This window comes from Lutra lutra, chromosome 2 (genome assembly GCF_902655055.1).
Source record: "Lutra lutra chromosome 2, mLutLut1.2, whole genome shotgun sequence".
In the NCBI taxonomy this organism is placed as follows: Eukaryota; Metazoa; Chordata; class Mammalia; order Carnivora; family Mustelidae; genus Lutra; species Lutra lutra.
The window spans coordinates 143324277-143330599 of record NC_062279.1 but is presented as its reverse complement, the minus strand read 5'-3'; the positions used below and the strand labels follow the sequence as shown (position 1 = coordinate 143330599).

The 6323-nt window shown below is 51.4% G+C and overlaps 1 pseudogene; it reads left to right on the top strand.

The window, feature by feature from the left end:
* The first annotated feature begins 990 nt into the window (after positions 1 to 990).
* Positions 991 to 1086, top strand: LOC125094575 (uncharacterized; annotated as a pseudogene).
* Positions 1087 to 6323: the final 5237 nt, after the last annotated feature.

Here is a 6323-nt window from a genome sequence, read left to right as displayed (position 1 = left end):
AGGCCAGAAAAGGCCAATGCCAGCTTGAAACTCACTCTCCAGAGCTGGCCCTGTGGACTCACACACCTCATGGCTCACAGGAACGTGCTCATGCCGCTTTTGTGAGAACTGGAGCTTTCTTGAAACGAAGAGACCTTATAAAACAGCATCCTCTGGAGTTAAAAGCTGGACTTCAGAATATTCCAAATGAATGTCAGATTGCTTCTCCCCTGAATGAGCCAAGAGAAAATCAGCCAAAGAACAGAGCTCACTTCGGGGCAGGGTTGAGGGGAGGTACCATCAGTGGGGCAGAATTTATGGGGGAGGGGGCTGGGCTGGGCAGGGTTCTCCGGGGAAGCAGAACCGATGAGAGATATTGAGACTAAAGATAGATATGTAAGCTCTGGAGAGAAGCAGATATAGATATAGATATAGATATTTATTGTAAGGAATTTCCAAACGTGATCACAGAAGCTGGCAAACCCAGTCTACAGAGCTAATGTCCCAGTTGGAACCCGAAGACCAGGAGCTGCAGTAGAACCAGCAAGACCCCATGTCCCACTTTAAATGCCACCAGGCAGAAGAGTTCCCTCCCCTTGAGAAGGGTCAGTCTTTTGTTATGTCCAGGTCCTCTACTGATGAGATGTGGCCCACCCACATGGAGAAAACAATGTTTTACATACTCTGCTAACTCAAATGTTGATTCATCCAAAAATCACCCCCCCCAGAAACTCCCAGAATCACGTTTGACCAAACATCTGGACACCCCCGGCTCAGTCACATTGACACATAAAATCCACCATCACAGGGGTGATGAGAAAGGTTCGGATAAAAATGGCAGTGGTGGGTGCATACCAGGAACACATCTAATGTCACTGAATGATGCCCACACAGATGACTCAACAATAAAGACTGTGCTAAATGTATTTCATCACAATTTTTTAAAACACACAAAACATGTTTTTAGAGTTGTCAATTTTATAGGTTTTTTTTTTTTAAAGAAGCATTAGCATTCACTTTGGCAGCATACATGCTAAAATTGGAACCATACAGAAAAAATTAGCATGGCCCCTACCCATGCAAATCTGTGAAGCATTCCATTTTTTTTAAGCTATAATTAGCAAAACTATTTCCATGACGCACCAAGCTGGAGTTGGCAAATCGTGGGCAAAGGGCCAGAGAACCAGCATTCTTCTCTCTCGGGCCACACAGCCTCCCTCCACCCTTGCGTCGGGAAAGTTGCCAGAGACAGTGGCTGAGTGAAGGGGCATGTCTGTGTTCCAATAAAACTTTATTTGTAGACACAGAAACTGATATTTCATCTAAAATTTTCAAGCCACAAAACTTTCTTCTTTTGCTTTTTCTCTTTTCAACCTTTGAAAAACAGGAAAACCATTCTCAAGAGGCCAGTTGCACAGAACAGACATCGGGTGGGGTTTGGCCTGGGAGCTGTAGTTTGCTCACCCCTGACCCAGATAGATGGGAGCTGGGGCCTGGCCTCTAGGCAGGTGCCAATCGTGAGCCCAGGCAAGAGGGCTCAGCCACACCTGGGACACCTGCGGGGCAGGGGCCTGTTATCATCACATGGGCTGTGAAGGGCCGGGCAGGGCAGGGCAGGGAACCCACCCCCAGGTAAGCAACCAGGCCCTGCAGGGACAGCGGACCTTGCCTCCCGTGTCCTCCCTGACACGCAGCCCTTCCCCGTGTCCTCCCAGTGTCACTCCCACTTTGACTGCCCACTCAGCCTCTAGGGAGACAACGTCCACTGTTCTAGAGGGGCTGCCCATCTGGGTTTGCTTGGGACCAAGGGGTTTGCCAGGACGCAGGACTTTGGTGGCTAACACGTGGGTAGTCCCAAGGGAACCAGGGTGGGGTTGTTGGCTGCCCACAGCCTCCCCTCGGGACCCTACCTGGGAGTCAGCGGAGGGAAGGGCGGGCCAGGAGGGCAGGCATGAAGCCTGGCACAGGTGGGTGTGCAAGAGCTGGAGTGTGGTTTACACGCCCAACGGAACACGAATTGCAGTGAGCAGGACTGCATTGCACCACACAGAGAAATAAGCACGTCCCCCCACCAACAGCACCTGGCAATGAACGGGAGGGCAATCGCATGTTCCCAAAGCAGGTGAGACCCAGAACAGGTGAGACCGATCCAGAGATGACCTACGGGGGAGTGCCCTAGAGGTGCGGCAACTCCAGGGACAGAGATGGGGCTGCCCTCCCGCGGTTGCCCCCTCAAGCCCCGAGCCAGTGTCGATCTGCACAGTACACCCACCCCGTGTGTGGAGTCAGCACGCAGGGGTCTGGAGCCACGCCAGGCTCTTCGCAGCTGTGTGCTCCCCATAGTTATCCAAGGGACAAGCCTTTACTGGCTGCCTCCATGGGTCTGGCTGTGTGCCTGGTGCTGGGACAGAACCCTACCAGTCGTGCCCCTCGCCCCTGCCCGGGCCCCCGTGGGGCAGGTGATCTCAATCGCATGTTACAGACAAGAACGCTAAGACCAAAGGGGTGAAGTCAGGGTCCTCAAGTCACGCTCAGCAGATGAGCCCCCATCTGCATCTGCCTGACTCAGAAAGAGCACAGGTCTGCCTTGGTTGCAGCCTTTCCTGGGAGGGTGCGGGGGAGCCACAGCGGCTCTGCTGTCTGTCTTCCTCTTCAGGAAGCCTAGGCCCTCAGTGCATACCCCAGACCTAAGAAGAGCCAGCCCACCCCCGCCCTGCTGCCTGCACCCCAAATGCTGGCTGCGCCAGCGGCCAACATTCAGGCTACAAATACCCTGACAAGATGGGTCTTCAATGTGAAATTGCGGCCATCAGCAGGGCCTAGCAGCCCAGCCTCCCATTAGAGCCAAATGAATAACTCCGTTTAGAGAAGTCGTTTGGGGCACTGTCCCAGACAATGACTCCTGTCAAAAGATTTACCGAAGCTCATGGGCAATGCGCTGGGAGGCCCCATGGGCCTGGCCTCAGAGTTTATCAGCTCATGCAGAAAACAAAGATTGCAGCGTGGACCATTTTGCCGCTGAAATTCATGCCTTTTGACCCCAAATGGAGAGATAATCCCAGGGCTTGTTTCCACTTGAGCTTGGAGATGTAAGTAGCTGGCTTTGAAGCCCAACCTCACATTGGCCGCGGGTGGAAAACAAAGCAACCACACTACCGAAGACTATGGTTTGTCGCCTCATTCCACCACTCCGCCCTGGTCAGACAGCAACCCCCAGGGAAAATTCTGTTTCACAACTGGGTGCTTGACAGAGCTTTGGGAGGAAGTCCTATACTTGCCCCATTCCCATAGTAAAGATTGCAAACTTGATCATGATTCATTTTCTCCTTGGCCACCAGGAAGCTCAAAAGTCCAGAAAAGCTTAAGTATCTCAGCAGCGTTGGTCCTTTACAATATAATAAGGGCATTCTCTTTTATGCTAGTATTGTGGCTTCTATTTGGATTTTATTGTGTTTGTTTAATGTGCCTCATGCTATAAGCCCTCTAATTCCTCTTTTGGAAAAGTTGGGTGGGGAGGTGAGGAAAATGAAATAACAGAGCAGACTAGAGAATTGAGGAGAACAGGCTGGGGTCTGCTCACCTGCTTCAGGTTGTGACAGCTGAAGTGTCATTTGACGCTTTGATGGTATGAAATACTGGTTTGCTGACCATGTGTGACTCTGGTTCTAGGTCAATGTTGACTCACCATTAACCACGCACCTGTCGATGGATGCCCAGGATTGTCAGCCAGACTGTATCTGTCAGCTTTGACTGGTAACAACCACCTCCCGGATTTCACAGCTCGAAGCTGTGAACACTCGAACGCTGACTTCTCTTTCTCAGTGGCTCAGCTAGGAGGATACTTTCCAGGGACCCAGGCTGAACCAACAAGCCCAGTTTGGGCCATGCTTTTCTGGCACTGGGTAAAAAGGGCCAGAAGGCTAGAGAAAAGCCTGGAAAGCTTTCCAAACTGCTGCTCAAGCCCATCTGCCCCTGAGCCACAGTCAGTGGGTGGGAAGTAGATACAGTCTCCTGTAGGGCTATGGATGCATGTTAGCACAGCAACGGCTTGGTTGGCTGGCTTCCAGGAAGGTGGACAGAGAGCCCAAAGCAATGGTATGTTCTACTGTGAAAACCCCAGAAGGGAAGCCCCATGTGGGCAAGGCCTGGCTGGTCTGCTCACTCAGCACGAGAGACCTGGCACATTGTAGGCCTCCAGAGAACAGACTGGAATGCACAGGTGATGAGCAGCTGAATGAGTCACCAGCAGGCCCGGGATGGGGCATGTGTGCCTGGCTCCACTCCTCAGGGTTCCGTCCTGCCTGCAGACCCACCAGCACCTCTCCCATAATAAGATGGGGAGACAAGAGCAGCAACCCCCCAGGGACAGCTCTCATCAGTCCTGGCACATGCCAGGTGCGCGGCAAGGATACAGGAAAGCAGTTTCCTGTGGCTTCAACCTCTTTGAGCATGTGGTCCCATTTAAGCCGGACAGGCCCGGTGACAGACACCAAATATGGGTACGTGTTGTCACCATATGTTGGGATGATCATGCGGATAACAGCCAATAGTCACAGAGCAATTACTGAGCCCCAGGTCCTGTGCTCACGAGGTAGGAATTACTATCTGAATTTTACGGACAAGGGAATCGGGCTTTAAACAGCTTTCACAGACAGCTTTAAATCTGTCTGTGAATTCTTGGACCTCCTGGCATCGAGAGGCAGAGTCATAGACCACACACTCACACACGTGTGCACGCACACACACACACACACACACACACACACACACACGTACCTTGAATCTGGCTGTGTGATGATGATACTCTCACCTTGCTCACCAGAATGCACGTGCCAAGAGCCCTGACCTGCATGAAGGATGTTCCATTCCCTGCAGCAGCCATGCTGGGAGAAAGCACAGCTATGTGGAGAGACCAGGCCTGAGCGCTCTGGTCAATAGCCCTGGTCTTTGCAGCCCAGGCACCAGCCACAGGGGCCACAAGTCTTCAGAGAATCCCAGCCCCCAGCCACTGAGCCATTCAGATCCTCAAGATAGAAGCCCCCAACTTGGTGGAGAAGAAGACGGGCCACCTGCACGGGCTCTTTCCAAAAAGATTGTTTCATGCCCCTACTTTTGGGGTGGTTCGTTATGTGGGAACAGGACAGAGATTGGATGCCCTAACAAATCCAGAGCATTAGGTCTGGTCCTGGGCTGGAGCAGGAAGTAAAGAGGCCTTCCAGAGACTGCCCATGAAGCCAAAGAAAGAGTGAGAAAATGCTCTGGGGAAGAAGGAGCTGTGCTCTGCAGTGACCCAAGGAGAGCAGCTGCCACCAGCGACAAGAAGAATAGACAAGGCACCCAGTAACCCAGTGATCTAGCAGCCAGAATCTGTAGGGGCCACATGGTAAATATGTAAGGTGCTGAGGACCAGACGTGTCTGCTACCACTCCTTGTGTCTGTAGCAGCCGCCAACAAGGCATGAAAAGACAGGCGTGGCTGCATTCCAATAACACTCTGTTTACAAAACAGGCAGCCGGCTGGATTTGGCTCCTGGGCTATAATTTGCTGACCCTTGGTCTAATGAAGATTTCCAGGAAAAACATCAAAAGTACCACCTCTCTTCTTCTGTTGTCTATGATAAAATGTAAGAGGAGAGAGATGAGAGGTGACTAGCCAGCTGTTCAATTTTTAAGAAAAATTGCGAGAAAACGTAAAGGAGCCAGGACTTGCTGAATTTGAAAAAAGGAGTTTCTCATTCCCAGCCTGTCCACATTTGAAAATGTCTTCAAATTTTAAAATGCATTAAGTTTTAAAATGGCTTTAGAGGGGCACCTGGGTGGCTCAGTGGGTTAAGGCCTCTGCCTTTGGCTCGGGTCATGGTCCCAGGGTTCTGGGATCGAGCCCCATGTCGGGCTCTCTGCTCAGCAGGGAGCCTGCTTCCTCCTCTCTCTCTGCCTGCTTCTCTGCCTACTTGTCAACTCTGTCAAATAAATAAATAAATAAATAAAATCTTTTTTAAAATATAAAATAAAATGGCTTTAGAGAGATCAAATCCAGAATGGGGTTGCAAGATCCTTTGTTAAGTGCTCAGAAAGATCTAAAGGAGATGCTCACAGATAAAAACCCTTTCCAGAACTTACTAGGTGTCCCTTGACCCTCTTGCTTGAACAGTCTTCAAGAATCTTAAGACAGGGGGACGCCTGGGTGGCTCAGTTGGTTAAGCAGCTGCCTTCGGCTCAGGTCATGATCCTAGCCTCCTGGGATCGAGTCCCACATCGGGCTCCTTGCTCGGCGGGGAGCCTGCTTCTCCCTCTGCCTCTGCCTGCCATTCTGTCTGCCTGTGCTTGCTCTCTCTCCCTCTCTCT